The following is an 18,792-nucleotide window of genomic DNA, read 5'->3' as shown; positions in this document are numbered from 1 at the left end:
TCACTGTGTTCATTGTAGTGTGGTTTGTTTGTAGAACTTTTATTTTTTAGCAATTTAAAACTTGTTCGTTTCCCATTGTTGTATGCCCTATGGTGACTGTTCAAAGATCATTTTACTTTTTAGTCACAATTCTTGTCTTTATGTTTCACTATTGTGCCTGGTCTGCATGTCGTTTTGTGCTTCTTTGTATTTTTAGTGATTAGATAATGGAACAATGTTGACTGCTGTATTATAGACATTTTTACCTATGATGTCTGTTTGTTTTCTTAACGCATCGTCGTCAATATAATGGAATTGATTGCGACTGTTATAAAAGAGAGAGGTTTAGCTAGCTATAAAACCAGTTTCAATCCACCATTTTCTACACAAGAAAGTGCATATGCCAAATCAGGAATATGATAATTTGTTATCCATTCGTTTGATGTGTTTGCGCTTTTGATTTTGCCATTTGATCAGGGACTTTCCGTTTTGAATTTTCCTCGGAGTATTTTTGTGATTTTACTTTTTATTGTAGAGTTAATTTCTCATTTGATGTTAAAAACCTTAGCATAAAATAGAAACTTTAGAAAGTCAATGACAGGTTAGCATGTATATATAAATAAAAGAAAAGCCTTAATTACAGTACATATATATATTCAAAATAAAGGTAAAAATATATACAAAACATATATATATATAGTCATTTCACAAAATTTAGACGGATGTTTACTTTATATTGTCCTGTTTTGGTCCATCTGTAAAGAGATAACTTTGATTTCAATTTTATAAATATGAGCTCAGTTTTCTGAGAGTAGCACTGCAATCATTAACTTAAAGTGGAGCAAACTTTACACATATGGCCACTTGATCACTTTGTTAGAATTTTAGCATGTATCGTATATTTACCTATAATCTCATATAACAAAAAAATAATCCTATATATTTATTAAATCCAATGTCTTCGTCATCTATTTTGTTCTAAATTTGGAACATGGAAAATGTTATAATAGATAAATATCACCTTCGTTATCCACTGGTATATGTTATATCTAATTTGTCATAATTAATGTTCAGTCATTGTTATCTTTTATATTCTATATGGTCAATAATTTACTATTATTTTATGTACCATATATATGTAAAAAAAAATGTAAACACTCAGATCAATATAAATATAAAAGAAAATCTGAACATCACAAACAAAAAACCTTTTCAAACCCTAAATAACCATGACATTTATAACTTCTTACTTGAAACAAAGGAAATGCAAACACTTATTGGCTTTTTAAAATGGAAATCGTATTTTACACTAGAAAACACTAATCTAGCATATGAAACATTAAAATTAATTTTTACATTTTTAGATGATAATAGATCTAAAATATTTAGATGGAAAATACTTCATCATATACTTCCTTGTAATCAATTATTAAAACTATGGCATATAGTAGAAACAGATACCTGATTACACTGTAAAGAAATAGAGAATTATGAACACTTCTTCCTCAAATGTTCATATTTTGAATTATTCTAGGAAAAAGTACAACAAATTTTTAAGAAATTAAATATTGGAAGACATGTTATTAATCTGAAAAGCATAGCTTTGGATATAAAATACATGTTAAAGAGTTCTATGAACTAAATTTACTTTTAACTATTATCAGTTACACAATATATAAAGTATACTATATGTCTGACAAAAAAATAAAAGTTATACAACCACTCAAAATATTAAGACAAGAGATCAGAACTTTTATTGAAATAAGAAAATTTTTAGGATATAAAATTGACAGACTATTAAAGCAATATAATGAACTGAATGTCTGACTAGGACATTATGAATGATGACTAGAAAAATAATACCTCACCCAAATACAGGTATTATACTGTAATTTTCTTCAAACATTGCACAGGTATAAATACCTGTTTATGTATATACATGTAAGTATTTGAATTATTGAGATTATACTGTAATTTTTTTTCAAACACTGCACAATTATAACTACCTGTATGTATACATGTAAATTATAGTGTTCATCAATTGTGAGTTGAGATTTGACTGTATTTTTAGACAACAGTTGTTTTATATTTGTTTCCATGGTTATTACTTGTACTATATATTATTCGTCTATTTTTGTTGTTGTCCACTAATATTTTTTTACTAGTTTAATGTTATCCAATATAAGAATCTATTCTGACATTAGAACACTCAGAAAATGAAAATTACCTTCAACTGATAAAATAGCATCCGATTTTACTGTAGTTATATTTTGTAAAACGCATTTGCATTTCAAACGAATATTCACAACAGAAAAAGATAACGGCATATCAATAATCCTTTCAAAACAATTTTTTTGGAAACATTTCCTTGAATAATGCACTAATTAATGTATATTCCATATAGGTATAAGCACTACATGTGTTATCTACCTTCTTTGTAAACAAAGAAACTAGTATAGAAAATCATTCAGGTGTAGACATGAATTATATGCTATTAGTTTTAAGGGGGGGATGTAAACAATACTTATTATGTAACTTCATCTATCGCACCGCAGTCTATAAAATGGACTGAGCCGAAACGTAGAAGTTTTGCCTTGTCTTTTCATAATTAATTCAAATGCAATTCATTGTCTCTTGAATTATAGATCATTTTGATTGGTCTACAAGATTAATTGGTTAACATTATCTCCCGCTGAGCATTGGAATAGAGTAAGTTGTCTCCCTTGTATTGACGTATCAAACTCATTTTAATGTAAAAAGTAAAATAACAAAAATACTGAACTCGAAAGAAAATTAAATATGAAAAGTCATTTATCAAATAACAAAATCAAACGTTCAAACACATCCTACTAAATGAAAATTAGCTGTCATATCCCCACTTTGTACAAGCATTTCCTCGTGTATAATATATTTATAATTACAATACTCAATTCTAATGGAAAATCCCAATGTAATTATGTTAAAGTAGAAAACAAGCATCTTGAGACTGAGATTCAGATCCATTTCAACATTTACATATTAAATTCATTAAAGACATTTTAGGGGTACAGTGCAAAACAACAAATGTAGCCTGTTTAGCTGAGACAAACATAAACCCCTTGTACTTTAAAATTCAGCTTTCAGCTATAAAATTTCTAAACCACATTGTGAACTCACCTAACACTTTAGTCCATAAAATATATGATAATGATATAGAGAAAACAAGTAAATGGGTAAGCCTTGTAAAAGACTGGTTAGATAAATTAGTTTTTGACCATCTAACCTTTAATACTATTAATTTAAAATATCACATAAATACTATCCAACAAAGAATCTTTACTTTAACCAGGCATATCAAATAATGAATTGTTCTATCAATAAATGTGATAAAATAAATTTCTTTCGTCATACTAAAAGAATTAGAAAAAGGCCCCCATATATTGATATATGTAAACTCAAAACTGACCGATAAGTTTTTAGTAAATTCAAACTAGGTACCCATTATACCAACATTGAAAGAAGTAAACGCATTTACTTATCCTGTAACAGACAGGAAATTGAAGATGAATTTCATTTCTTCTCAGTCGGCCCATGCTATACATCACTGAGGGATACCTATATACAAAATATTAATAAAATCTTAATTTCAATTTTATTAAATTTTAGACAGCTATAACACTGAGACATACGACTACACTTTTAATCAGCAGTCTGCCAGTCATTATAAAAATCACCATAATTTTTTTTTTATTGAGAACATCGGTATACTGGTAACTTGTGTTTCTTTTAATATGCAACCTAATTTTTGTTTGTGTTCTTTTTTTTGTTTGTTCATTAACATTAATAATGTGTTAACTGTAGATATTAATACTTAGTAGTCTTTTTTTTTCTTCGCTGTGAATACTACTGTCACTCTATTATAATAATATTTAATTTAACTATTGTCAGTTTATTGTCTTAATTTTGTATGCCATAACCATTTAATGTAAATGTTTTTGTGCTAATAAATATTGTCTATTGTCGATTGTATAAAAATGGTGGATTAAACCCGGTTTAAAAGCTATCTTGAATCAAAGTGAAATATATGAATACTAAGTAGTCCGACACGAATTTGTTATTAAAACAAGAAGCTGTTGAGATTTTGATAAACGTGTATCATCTGGTGACATAATGTGTCTGTGAAAATACAAATGATTTGTACTCAATGTCATATTGTAACTACTACATGTAAATGACCTAACACAAAACCTATTGTATCATTTAATTCAAATCAAACAGAAACGTTATGAATCTGATGTATACTTGAAAGACGTGCCAAGAGGTCATCTTGTATTTCATTTTGTTTTCTCCTGATTAAAAATTTCTGATTTATTCGATGCACGAGCGTTTTAATTTCCATAAATATAATCATTGTAAATACATAAGGACACATTTGATGCACAGTGTATACTTGTTCTCACGAGCAGTCCATGTATTATATTAAATTGAGGATTGAAAATTCCACATACTACATCGTGGAATTGTTCTAAAATGTAATTATCAACACAAAATGTCGACTCCTAGGAAAATGCAAAACGTGGAGGGTAATAAAAATCAAAGCAGCAGCAGTATACCGCTGTTCACAAGTCATAACTCGATTAAGAGAAAACAAATCCGCGGGCCGGCTTACAGAATTGAACTGATGGAAACACATCAACTATAAGAGGAAAACAACGGGACAACGAAAAAACTGAATTGCAACAAAAACAAACGCTAACATACATTGAAAGGGACTATTTTATAAAACAGACAATTCAAACGTTATTAACCAACGAACGAATAAAAAACAACTGTAATATTCTTAACTTGTACGTGCAGGTTCTGAAGAAAAATTAAGAATTGAATGCTTCTTTTTGTAACTTTATTGGGGTGTAAAAGCGTTGACCGAAGTACATTTTGTATGAAGCGCGGAAGCGCTTCATTCTAAAAACGTGCACACGGTCAACGCTTTTACAACTCTATGAAGGTACAAAAAGAAGCATTCAATACTTATAATTACATTTTTTAGCTAGGATCATGAAAACACGAATCTTATCATTTTTTTTTATTGAATTCACCTGTGCACTTTATTGTCGGACCTCGTGTTATCATAATGATAAGTTTTATTGTGTAATGCAATTGCTTAAGGAATAACACGTGATGTGCAGTTAGCCAATCATAATAGCGTATTATAATGAAACATACATCTAATGTAATTATTTATTCATAAAACCTGGTTTTATAGCTAGTTAAGCATTCAACGTGTATGTCAGTTGTTTATAGTTCCATTGTATTGACATAATTTCGGTGAGGAACCAAAACAGGCACAATACGTTAATGTGACAATGGTCGGGATCCTGCAGTTAATCTCTGTAAATATAAATCACAGACTTTGATTTTAAAAAGGTTAAGACATACATACGTTTTTATATAACGAAAAATACGTAGAAGTTGACAGGAAATTTGACAAAAACGTAAACAAATAAATTGCATAGTTAATAGTAAGTTGGCATAGACGCAAATACAAAAAATACTGTAGTTGATAATACATACAATATATAGCAAACACTATCTTGGCAAAGTAAACATTAGTAAAGTAATAAAATAAATACAAGGCTAAAACGAACACAGTAAAAGCATCTTGTGTGAATATCGGACCTAAGAACCAACCTGCACCAGAGACAAAAATAACCAATAGGGGGTGCATTAATACTGAGCTACATCAATAGTTATACGACAAAAGGAAACAGTATAGGACAAAGACAAATAAAAGGAAATGAAGTAACATAAATAGAAGATATTCAACGTTTGCCCTTAATATGTAACTCATCACAATCTTTTTTATTTGTGTATAATATCTTGGTACTTTCCAATTGACTTATTGAGAAAAAGAACGAGACGTTCATTGACAAAACCCTACTAAAAGTATTTCATTAGTGTTTGCTCAGACACTTCTTACGTTTTACAAAGCACGAGTAGCAGCCACATTGATTATCGTTTGAGTTGAGAAATGTATACTCAATACGAGGCGTAAGTTGGTATATTGCAGCTATTAAGGTTTGATTAACTCAGAATTTCAAAATTGAGACGTCTCGTTTGTCATATATTATGTTGCTGAGATGATCGTTGTTGTCATGTTCGAGGGGAATGTTTTGAAATGAGGCAGAGTTCAATCTGTATTTTTGTAATCTTGAGTTCAGCTTAATATAATAACTGGACGAAATAAAAAAAAAACATGGATTATTAATGATCGTTTGAGCAAAGCAAACAAGGTAAAACGTCACAGTTCGTCGAGCGGTATTTTACGATATCTTTATGAAGAAATTCGAATATTTTTGTATCGTTCTATTACTGGTCGTTTTCACTCTCCCTAAGACGATAGTTTAAATTACGTTTGACGAAATAAAACTTCGTAATTTATTTTCCTTCGTCCGTGAATATATGCAACAAAAGGAAGAATGCACAATGAGGCTACTACATTTTTTCAAATGTGAACTTCTTTAGATTTAAATTTTCATCTACTACCGAATAAGACTATTTACCGGATTTGTAATAACATGAGCAACATGACGGGTGACACATATGGCGCAGAATCTGCTTACACTTCCTGAGCACCTGAGATAACCCCTAGTTTTTGGTTGGGTTCGTGTTCAGTCTTTAATAGTACACAAGAAACAACATGGAAAACTACAGATTGAGGATCACGAACCCAACCAAACCTGGGGTTGATCTCAGGTGTTCCGGAAGGATAAGGATATCATGCTTCACAAGTAGCACCCGTCGTGTTGCTCATTTAATAACAACCCCGGTAAATAGTCTCATTCGGTTGGTCTCATTCATGTTAAGGGAATGGGATTGTAGTTACGACGTAAGAATCATATCCGATATCATCTGTGAAACGGTTATTCCATAACGGTCAACCAACTCGTGATGACGTCCGTAAAATTTACGAAGAGATTATTCAACTTCACCATTTGGAACTCTTGGTTTAATAGCTTTCTTGTGAGCAGCAACCCTCTATCAAGGAAATCATGATAGGAAATGCAAGCGCGGGAATATCGTATCAATTGGGATATATATACTCCGTATGCAGGCGCTGCTGGAATGTTGCTACATAGAAATGGAAAGTTACCAATTGGGAAGCTGACATCATCTCGTTTGTCGTAAAGTTTTGTCAATATAAAAAAGAAGATGTGGTATGATTGCCAATGAGACAACTATCTACAAAAGACCAAAATGACACAGACATTAACAACTTTATGTCTCCGTACGGCCTTCAACAATGAACAAAGCCCATATCGCATAGTAAGCTATAAAAGGCCCCGATAAGACAATGTAAAACAATTCAAACGAGAAACTAACGGCCTTATTTATGTAAAAAAAAATGATCGAAAAACAAATATGTAACAAATAAACAAACGACAACCACTGAATTACAGGCTCCTGACTTTGGACAGGCACATACATAAATAATGTGGCAGGGTTAAACATGTTAGCAGGATCCCATCCCTCCTCCTTACCTGGGACAGTGGTATAACAGTACAACATAAGAACGAACTATAAAAATCAATTGAAAAAGGCTTAACTCATTAGATGGACAAAAATACAAGTGGACGTGGCCCGTTACTTATACATCCCGACACAAAAAGAACAAATCTGAGAGTACTCGCAGTTATCTGACAGCTAGTTCAAAGCCACTAACAACTAATAAAAAAATCATGCATCTAAGACTAAACTATCAATCCGTACACATCCAACATCCAATGGATTTAGTGTAAAGACGTCATAAACATCAAGAAAAAAACATGACCTTGTGCAATGCCAGATTGTAGATCCATGAATATGTATATGCATATAGCATACTAGTAATATTTAGTTAGCTTTTAATTTACTGATAACAAAATCAATATTTATACCAATAAAAACAATATCCAATGATCTTATTACAGTGTTGAATAGGTAACCTTTTACAATAAGTTTATTTAAAGGAGCGACAAGTTTACCTGGATCATTTCTTAATTTCCGGGCATGGTTAACAACATTTTCGTAAAAATGAGGATGTGCTATCCCGTTTGAAATAAGTTTTCTACTATCTATATTCACGTCTGATGTAACTGAAGTATAATTAAAAATTAAACTTCTGCTGGTTTTTTTTGTATGTGTATGAAATTATAGGTGGTTCTATATTATCAAAATAGGGAGGTATAAAGTTTTGAACGGTAGAGTCATTAATTATACTAGATAAGTTGACAAAATCAATACCTCTGCTAATATATTTAATTTTCAAAAAAATGACGTTTATGATCTTCAGGTTTGTCGATACGCGGGAACAGCCTATGGTGGCAAAAAGCTGTAATTATACGAGAATATTCATTCAGTGGGCTGAAGAATGAGATGGTGTCACACTCTTTTAAAATATCGTGTCATTTACTAATGGGTATTTGACCCAGTTTACCTAATAATTGATGCCTACCATTAATTTTAAATATAGATAGGAGATTATCAAGTGTATAATTTATACGATGTTTAACTTTCGATTGATACTTTTCCCATGAGACCTATTATTTCGTTGTTTTTTTTATCAATAATATTCATGATAGAGGAAGTAGTAGATATGTTCCCTTGTCCAAGTATATTGTCATTGAGACCCAGGAGATAAGCTGTTTGAAGTCAGCTTTATTATTATAAAGAAATAAGTCGGCAAGAATAGGGGCATAACTTGTTTCCATTGGAATTCCGACAGTTTATTGAAAAACACGTCCTCCAAACGTAACAAATGTGTTTTCAATCAAGAAATCAAGCATCTTGATAATGTCAGTTTCAGATATTTTTTGGTTTGAATCAGTGTGATCCTTCACAATGTAGGATTTATCCCTCCCTAAGACAAGATACTTGTATCTACGTTGGCCATTCTTTTTCATTAAACAAAGCAATACCACTCTTTCAATTTGTCTTTTAGTTTAGAATGGGGAATGTAAAGTGTAGAAAAGTAAAATGTTTTAATACTTTTGCAAGATGAAAGAGTCTTAGATTGTATGTACTCTCAAAGATCTTTTTTAGTATCCACATCTTATTCACACCACCTCTAGAATTGGCAGTTTCAAGATAACTTTGAATCCCAGCTTTGAATGCTGATTGAATAGATGTTAATAATTAAGAAAGAGGTTTCGTGGCGCACTATGAAGATCCAGCAATATCCCGTTGTTTGTAAAGACACTTATGTGGCTTAGGTATCCAATACAGTCATGGAAGATCCAGTTCTTCATCTTTGGTTGAAATTCCAAAGGAACATCTAGAACAGACCTATGATTACCCAGGATGTCCTCTTTGGTAAGTGTTATGAGGGTATATGTTGAGTTTCCAAGTGAATTGGCAATACCCAATTCATTTATAAAGCAGTTTATGTAATGAGTTTTACAGACAAAAACGATGTTGTTTGAGGCTTTATCTGTGGGGACAACAACATATTTGTAACATTTGGGTCTTAAAAGATTGACGTAGCATGGGTATTGATAGACCCATTCAGTTCCTAATTGTGAATGGTATCTGCGACCTCAGAGCCTTAATTCATTCGGAAAGAGTATATATGTCTTTTCCTCGCGGTTAATCCTTGCCTGGCATAATCCTCGACTTAATCCATTAATATTTTGAAGTTGTATTTCCAATTGATGGATTTAGGCTCATGATATTTCGAACCTTTGGATAACACATACAGTATTTATTTGATAATTGTTACAAAAGAACTAATTTAATCTGTCGTTTTTCATATACTAGATATATACCTACAAGATAACTTGAAAATAATCTCTCTTTGTTTAGCAGATTTACACCTTATATTTCTGTATTAAGATAGATAATAAAGTGAAAGAAAAATTGTGAGCCAAATATAAAATTAAATTTCCAAAATGTCTGAAATATTGAACATAAAAATAAGGATATTCCTATATGTGAATTAGGAACTAGCATCAGTGCAATCAGGAGGGTTAGACTTGAAGTCGTAAATATTGAGATCCTGCAAAACGTGTTTGTAATTGAAAATTTTAGTTGCAATTGGTTTGGTATAGGTATAAGAAGTGATTGACAGTACAGACTGATCTTTGAAATAAGGAGGTATTTTCGACAGAACTTTATAATGAAGGATATTGCCTAAGTTGACACCAACGAGACCTTTGTTGGCAAAGGAAAATTTAAGGAAAGATCTTTTCATCTTTTCCAATGCGAACTGGTTTGAAAAGTCTATGTTTTGCAATTTCCGAAATGATAGCTGCAAGTGTGTATTGGTTTGAATGAGGGTTTGTAACAGTGGTTTCCAAACATAAATTGAACAGAAAATGAAGTTTTGAAAGTGGAAAGTGGCAATGAATAAAGTTTCGTGTGAATGTGATGAATACCTAACGGCTTTAGAATAAATGGCAGCAAGTCATTCATAGAGACATCATGCAGAGTAGTTGATGTTTAATGACGATGACCATGACTGCGTCTACGTCGAGGAGTAGAGTTGAAAATATTCATCAAATTCACTTAGCTACACGAAATATAACAAAGAAGATGTGGTATGATTGCCAATGAGACAACTGTCAACAAGAGACCAAAATGACACAGACATTAACAATTATAGGTCACCGTACGGTCTTCAACAATGAGCAAAGCCCATACCGCATAGTCAGCTATAAAAAGGCCCCGACATGACAATGTTAAACAATGCAAACGAGAAAACTAACGGCCTTATTTGTAAAAAAAATAATGAAAAATAAATATGTAACACAAAAACAAACGACAACCACTGAATAACAGGCTCCTGACTTGGGACAGGCACTTGCATAAATAATGTGGCGGGGTTAAAAACTAGATAGAATACCTATACCATCCATTTTATTTCATTGCAACCATATGGTGTCGCAGTTCCCAATTGTCGAATCCAGTAGTCCTCTTTTTGTCTACGGAGAGGCGTTGTAAGATGAGGATTGTTAATCATGTGATATATTGTTTCGATAATGCGACGATTGAATGATCAGGCTGGCTAAAATACTTGTGAAGAATGTCGTTGTCATTAAGGTTAATGTCTGATCTATGGCAGCACATTTGTTTGTTTAGCCTTCCATTCGTTTCACCGACGTATACCAAACCGCAAAGGTTACACTCTTATCCGTAGACGACATTTATAGATTTACAATTCCGATCATCGTAACTTCTGGTAAAATAAGACTTCTTAGTTAAATTGCTAGTGAATCGAGCATCTGTTATTAAATTTTCACAAGATTTGTCGGCTTTGGCTTCACATTTCAAAATGCAACAGTGTTGTTCAGAGACATATCAAAGTCTAATACGTATAGGGAGAAATGAACATGTGTATGTGTACTAGTGGTATTGTTTTTAGTATGGTGATCCGAATGAGTCAATGTTTTGGATAATAGTCATGTCTGGTGATGAGGGGACACCTGCCGTATTGACACATGATGTCAGACGACACCGTGTCCATGGTGACGTCTGTTTCGAACCTTTTTATACTGAACTTTGATGACTGATTTATATCTATTAAGATAACTTCCCTTTAGTTTTTTTTTTTTTTTAAATTTCTGATATAATATTGAGAAGTTATTGAACTTTTTGAAAAAAACACGGGCCTATCATGCGCTCATGGCGCAACTGTTTATTTTAGATTCCTGACAATAACTGTTTATTTGAAAGGATCTCTAAAAAAAATGTACTACAAGGTTTCATACTACAAAGAGAAGGCTGAATTGAGTTTGGGGTGATTGCTCCAAAAGGGGGAGTAAACAAATTTGGGGTCCCTTTTTTTTCTTCAAACTTTTTCATAGCAAAAATGTTTTGAAAAGTAATTGCAATAGATTTTTAAGATATTTAACCACATTTATTTTGTCAGAAACCTTTTTTATGTCAATAATTTGATTATGTGCAATTTAAATTTAGACAGTTTTAATCTTGAATATTGCGTCAAATTTGCCCCAACTGTTCAGGGTTCGACATCTGCGAGCATATCAGACTATGCTCAGAGAAGCCTTTTTGTTCCTTTTTCCAAAAATTATACATTTTCAGATATTGTATCATATTATGTTTAGAGTGCATTAGTGCTCATATACATTAAGTGTTATTCTGAGAATCACAACGATCGAGTTGGCTTATCTTATCTATTTAATGTGATTTTTTAATGCAATATAAGTTTTGGATCGATTAAGGCTCTGGCATTGGTTTCCTCATTCACAAATGTTTAGTTTATAATCATAATGATGTGTAAGAATTAAGTGTATCATAATTGTTTGCTTTTCTGTATAAGTTTATGAGACAGCATTGTATTATTTTCTTTATTATTTAAGGATTGACTGTAATATTCTTTCTGTCTATTGGAAAATAACATAAATATATGGTGCACACTGAATAACCCGTGTAGCGTCTTATTTTAAAGTGTGCACCACATTTTTTAATGTTATTTCGAATAGACAGAAAAAATATTAGTCATTCATTACAATTTAATTCAAAATTTCATTCAAAGCCGGGGTAATTCATGAAAAAACGTTGATAACTTCAAGGTCACATGACAAAATAATGTCTATGAGCTGACAGACAAAACACTGTCAGCCAACCAGAAGACGCGCTACATCCAAATTAAATTATTTACAAATATCAATGAGGAAACCAAATTTGAATTATCATTCAATTTGCATGTTTCTAGTTTTTCATATCGTCTTGGGACATAATTCTATCGCTGTGATCTTTTGTTATTCTATACATATTTGTATCATTCGCAAATTAAATCATGTAAATAGACCTACAGTGTCCATCAGCGTTTACACGGTCGGGTAGATCGTTAAGATTTGTCTTTGTAAATTATTACTTTTACTGTTTAGTCTAATTTTGACGTGGCTCGGTACTTACACATTTCGTCATTGTTTTATTGTACTATGGTAATATTTTTTATTCATGTCATTCGTTTTTGTTAAAATTAACTGAAGACCGGCAAAATAGCAAAAACTATATATATATACTTTTTACTTATTTTATTATTTTATTTAATGAATATATATATATATATATATAAATTGCATTTTTTGCCGCAGCCGGCATAATGGCTTAAAGTACAGTGGCGGATCTAGAAATTTTGGGCCCACTCCGGTCATACTTCAGCGATTTCCTATATATACCCCCCCTTTTCCTAAATTCTCAGTGGTTCTCCGTATAATCAACGTTTTTATTTACATATAAGGGGGCTTCATATTATTGTTACTTTTTGTGTGTAAGTATTCCCTTATTCCTATGCATATTTATTATAATATATTAGCCTTGTATGGTTCTTTTCTAATTATATGCTAGTAATTCACAAACGAAATTAACGACAGACTGACTTTAATCATTAGGAAAGTTTTAATATATAAAAGATTTGCGTTATTTTGCAAAGGTTTGCATTATAATGCAAGCTTTGCGTTATTTCGCAAATATTTTCGTTATAACTGAAGGGTTTTGCATCATTTCACAAAGGTTGGCGTTATGGGCAGAAATATTTAAAAAAAAAAATTGTGTGGCTCCGATACGCTTCCGTTGACATATATCTAGTTTTTGAACACATATACATTAAATGATTTTCACAAAAGATTATTTTTGTCAAGTTTACACAAGTATTCCCCATTCTAAACTAAAAGAAAACTTGAAAGAGTTGGTTTGTGTCATAAAAAAAATGGCCAACGTAGATAGAAGTATCTTGTCTTTGGGAGGGATAAATCTTTCTTTGTTTTTCAACAAACTATCGGCTTTTCCATGGGGACCAATTGTACATATTTTCATACAGGAACTTTTTAGGAAGAAAGAAAAGAAGTTGGCAATATCCTTTCACTTTACTTTCTGCTATATAGGATGATGTTCTCTCAGTAAACAATTCAAAATCTGATGACTATGTTGTTCTCTTTTGTAAAATTATTTCTTATAAAATTGTAACACGGTGTGACTGATGTACCCATATTTCGGCTATTTTATTTATTACATCTGTTTAGTTCACGCATCGTTGTAAATATAACGAAATTGTATGAGACTGTCGTACAAAGTGGGAGGTTTAGCGCTAAAACACCAGGTTAAATCCACCATTTCCTACATTTAAAAATGCCTGTACCAAGTCAGAAATATGACAGTTGTTGTCATTTTGGTTTTTATATGTTTTGTCATTTGATTTTGCCATGTGAATAGGGACTTTCCGATTTAATTTTCCTCGCAGTTCAGTATTTTTGTGATTTTACCTTTTGCACGCATCTATCCCATCGAACTAAAGATAAAGGACATTACAGATACAGCTGAGTCTGTCTCATATATTGACGTTCATCGAGAAATTGACAATGAGGATCGGCTGAAAACAAAACTCTACGAATAAAGGGATGATTTCAGCCTCCCAATTGTGAACTTTCTATTTCTATGCAGCAACATTCCAACAGCCCTTGCATACGGAGTAGATATCTTCCAATTGATACGATATTCCGGGGAATGTATTTCCTATCATGATTTCTTTGATAGAAAGTTGCTGCTCACAAGGAAGCTATTTATCAAAGATTTTAAATTGAACGGACACGATCACGAGCTGGTTGGCCGTTATGAAATATTCGTTTTGAAGATGATATGGTATATGTGTCGTAACTACAATCCGTTCCCTTTTCACGAATTTGACCTACCGAATTAGACAATTTGCCGAGTTTGTAATAACATGAATAACACGACAGTAGCCCATGTGAAGCAGTATCTGCGTACCCTCCCAGGAGCACCTGATATAAACCCCAGTTTTTGGTTGGGTTTGTGTTGCTTAGTCTTTAGTTTACTATGTTTTGTCTTGTGTACTCTTATGTGTCTGTGGCGTTGTCAGTTTATCTTCGATCTATGAATTTGAATGTCTCTTAGAATCTTTCGCCCTTTTAATACTGAAAGTAAGTTGAAGAAGAGACTCCGTCATCGGGTGTGTTTAAGCTCGGGATTTCGGGATTGACCCATTTCGGGATCCGTGAATTCTTTTTTTTATGAATTTCTGGATGTCGGGATTTAATTTATTTAAATTCGGGACCTCGGGATTTCGTGTTTTAAGCCTGTAAATTTCGGGATCAGCACCCTTGCTACCCCCGTATAACCATCTTATAGCCTTATTATCAAAACAGAAAACCCTTCAACAAATAAGACGATAAAGGAACAAGATAAACAAAATCTGTTGATTTGTAAGACAAAAATAGTTTTTGGAAACACTAAAACAGTATTATAGACGACAATTTTAAATGAATAAGCTAATCATCATCTAAACATTATCTAGTGCAATGCACAACGTGATGGGAGAGGTTCAAAAGTGGTCAATATTAACAAAACTATTATTTTTTAATTTACCTATGTACGTGAATGTATTTAATGCATTTCGTTTCAGATATATATTATCTTATTGACACTCTTCCCCTGTCTAGTTTATTACTACCTTTGTAACACCTTTGTTCAAAATGCGTATACGAGTTAATATTGTGTGCCGTAGATAAAACTTATTCACTGTGTCTAAACCACACCGGCAAAATTTGTTCGGACTCGATGGTATCTAACATCCGGCACAATGACGGAACATTAATAGAGAGAAGAAAGCTAGGTTTCTCCTTATTTTCTTATTTTTTTATGATATCGAAGAATATATATACATATACAACTATTTTCTATTGTGATATGCAATATTGTCTACAACCGTTCTATATTAACGGAGAAATAAGTAAAAATGCACGTCAAAATGACGAATTGAGTGAACCTTGCCTCAAAATTGTTTAATTTCTCGTTAAATTGTTCACATTGTACGGAAAGAAAGGTACGGGAAGATAGATACTGACACGGTGATTGCAAAACTAGTCATTATGAACATCTCAATACTCAGTATTTCTGAGTATGGAACGAAACACTTAAAACACATTGTCTTACTTATATCAGTAAATGTCATGATGATAGGTCAAAATGTAAAAATATATGGAAATCATTTTCCGTAAGAAGTCACAATAGGGCATTGTGATAACAACAATTGTCGACTTTTTTCTGGAAGATGTGACATTCATTTGGTTAACAAACTGTTGTTTGACTATATTTGTGTTCGAGGTTATTACAGGCTTAATATTCAGCACCCCTCGGCTAGCTTCAAATATCCTTGTTTTTGTTTGGTTTCATAAATTTAGTATTCATAAAATGCTCCGATAACAGTATAGTTTTTGTACCCATTTGTAAAAATGACTCTCGCAAGATTTTGCACATCTTTCATATTTTGTCTCTTTGTCTTATTTTGCCATTTTGAATTGTTTAATTTTCAACTACCAATATCGAACATAATGTGCAAATACGTAACTCAATTGCAAGCCTTGAATCTTTGACCGCTTTTTACAGGTGCGTCTTACCCCTGGCTTTGTTACCCACTTTCTGCTTCAGACGAAATTTGCAATATGAAAGAACACACTTCGATTTTTGTTTTTGTACTTTACTAGTTAGTTATATTATTTCATCACAAATGTGTGTTGGTCGAAGAGTATGTCTTAGGTTTTCTTCTTCAACCCTGAAAAAAACATACAATTGAGGGTATCAAAACTGTTTCGAACCTACAGTGAACTGAAAAGGTGTTACATTTTTGAATTTAGATTTTTCAGAGCGAAGAAGATTTTAAAAATCTAATAAAGCTTCATTCTAAAATTGAAAAGAAAATATTACTATTATAAAAAAAAAAAACGAAAAAATTCCAAATTAATAGTTAAGTTACTTTTTTTTAGTTGGAAGGATATGGATTAGAGTGAAAGGTGTAGAAGGATCATTTGCAGTTCTATTCACGGCTATTGGCTGTGGTTATATAGTTTTACTGGTTAGAAGAAAACAGTGCCAAATAGACGACATACCATCAAAAAGGGCTGAAATAAAACATAGTGGAGTGTTTCTTTCTATATTTGGAGGTAATATATTTTCACAGTTAAACAGAGTTTTGATTTCAGTTTCAATTCAAATATGCGTCTTTTAGTTTCCATTGACCAAACAAAAACACATATGCTTATGTCTTTTGGTTATTTTGCTGATTGACTAAATAAAAATATTAAGGTTCTTCAATTAGATCAGATATAAGAGAAAACATACGACACAACAGACACACAACCTTCAAATGTAACACACTGAAAAACGAACTATGATATAACAATGGCCATTTTCCTGAATTGGTACAGAACACTTTAAGAAGAAAAAAAAATGGTGGGTTGAACCTGGTTTTGTGAAATGCCAAACCTCCCGCTTTAATGGCAATATTAAATATAACATTTAAATGACAACATTACAAGACAGGACTACAATACAAATGGGAGAAAATAAAGGACAGAGAAATAGTTATCAAAGGTAACAGGATTATAATTTAGTACCCCAGACGCGCGTTTCGACTACATAGGACTCATCAGTGACGCTCATATCAAAATTTTTATAAAGCGAAACAAGTACAAAGTTGAAGAGCATTGAGGATCCAAAATTCAAAAAAATTGTGCCAAATACGGCTAAGGTATTCTATGCCTGGGATAAGAAAATCCTTAGTTTTTCGAAAAATTCATAGTTTTGTTATTAAAGGAGAAACACACTAATAATAGCTTACAAAAGGTATCAGCTTTAAACTTTAACACACCAGTGACGCTCATGTGAATAAAGTTCGAAAGCCAAAACAAGTACAAAGTTTAAAGGCACTGAGGACCAAAAGTTCCAAAAAGTTGTGAACAATACGGATGTTTTCTGCCTGGGATAAAAACATCCTTATTTTTGGAATAATTCATACTTTTGCCAACAGTGAATTTTATAAGATGACTTTATAATAGATATACATGATAAAACCGAAGTGGTCACTAACTACGTAATATAATCGGATATATTATATGCAGTAACTTAAACCAGCACGTCAGCCGAGTTAGCAGAAAGTCGTCAACGCACTTCTCAAAAATAAGATACTTATTAATTAGTTATTACTAGTTAGTTTGAACAAAGACACATTAAATGGATCAACCAATTCGTGATGTTGTCGGTAATTCGGAGTGTCATTTTTAATCTGTCCTCCTCAGTTTATGCGTTAAGAGCACACTTGTATATGAAGTCCGTATAGTTTGAACATGCTCGAGAATAACGTATCAACTGAGACATGTAAACACCAAATGTTCGAATGTTGAATGTTGAATGTTGAACAGGAATGCTACGAAAAAAATTGAATGTTGAATTTTGAAAATAAATACTTCGAAAAGAATGAAAACTCAATCGATTCAAGTTTGTAAACGATTCTCTGAAGATACTCAATTTGCAGAGAATTCAGACTTAAAATGGCAACCACTATCTTGACATACGCATAACACTATCTAAATAATTGTTTTCCTTATTTTAGGAGTATGCGGATTAATTCTTGAGATTGAGGTCATCATACTTAATATGCTTTTCAACAGTGAGGAGACCCTCAGTTGTATGTTTCAAAGATACAACATGATAATAGAGACACGGTTTTCTTACTCGGTAGTGATCATGTAGGTTAGTTTGTTACTACAATTCATATCAATAATCCTTTTGATAAATGAAAAAAAAGATGATGATGATGATGATATTTGAAACGTTCTACGTGTACCTGTGAAATTACAAGCAATATTGAAGAACGTGAACCTACTGTATCACCTACACCGTTAACTATAAAGTAAATATATACGTTTGACTTTTACTATTTTTCATGATGTCAACAACAAGAAGCTGAACGCAACTGTAACAAATGGAGGGTTGTCTCATTGGCACTCATACCACATCTTCCTATATCTTTTTACTTTTTAC

The sequence above is a fragment of the Mytilus galloprovincialis genome, chromosome 5, assembly GCF_965363235.1.
Source record: "Mytilus galloprovincialis chromosome 5, xbMytGall1.hap1.1, whole genome shotgun sequence".
In the NCBI taxonomy this organism is placed as follows: Eukaryota; Metazoa; Mollusca; class Bivalvia; order Mytilida; family Mytilidae; genus Mytilus; species Mytilus galloprovincialis.
Note: the sequence above shows the minus strand (reverse complement) of the source record.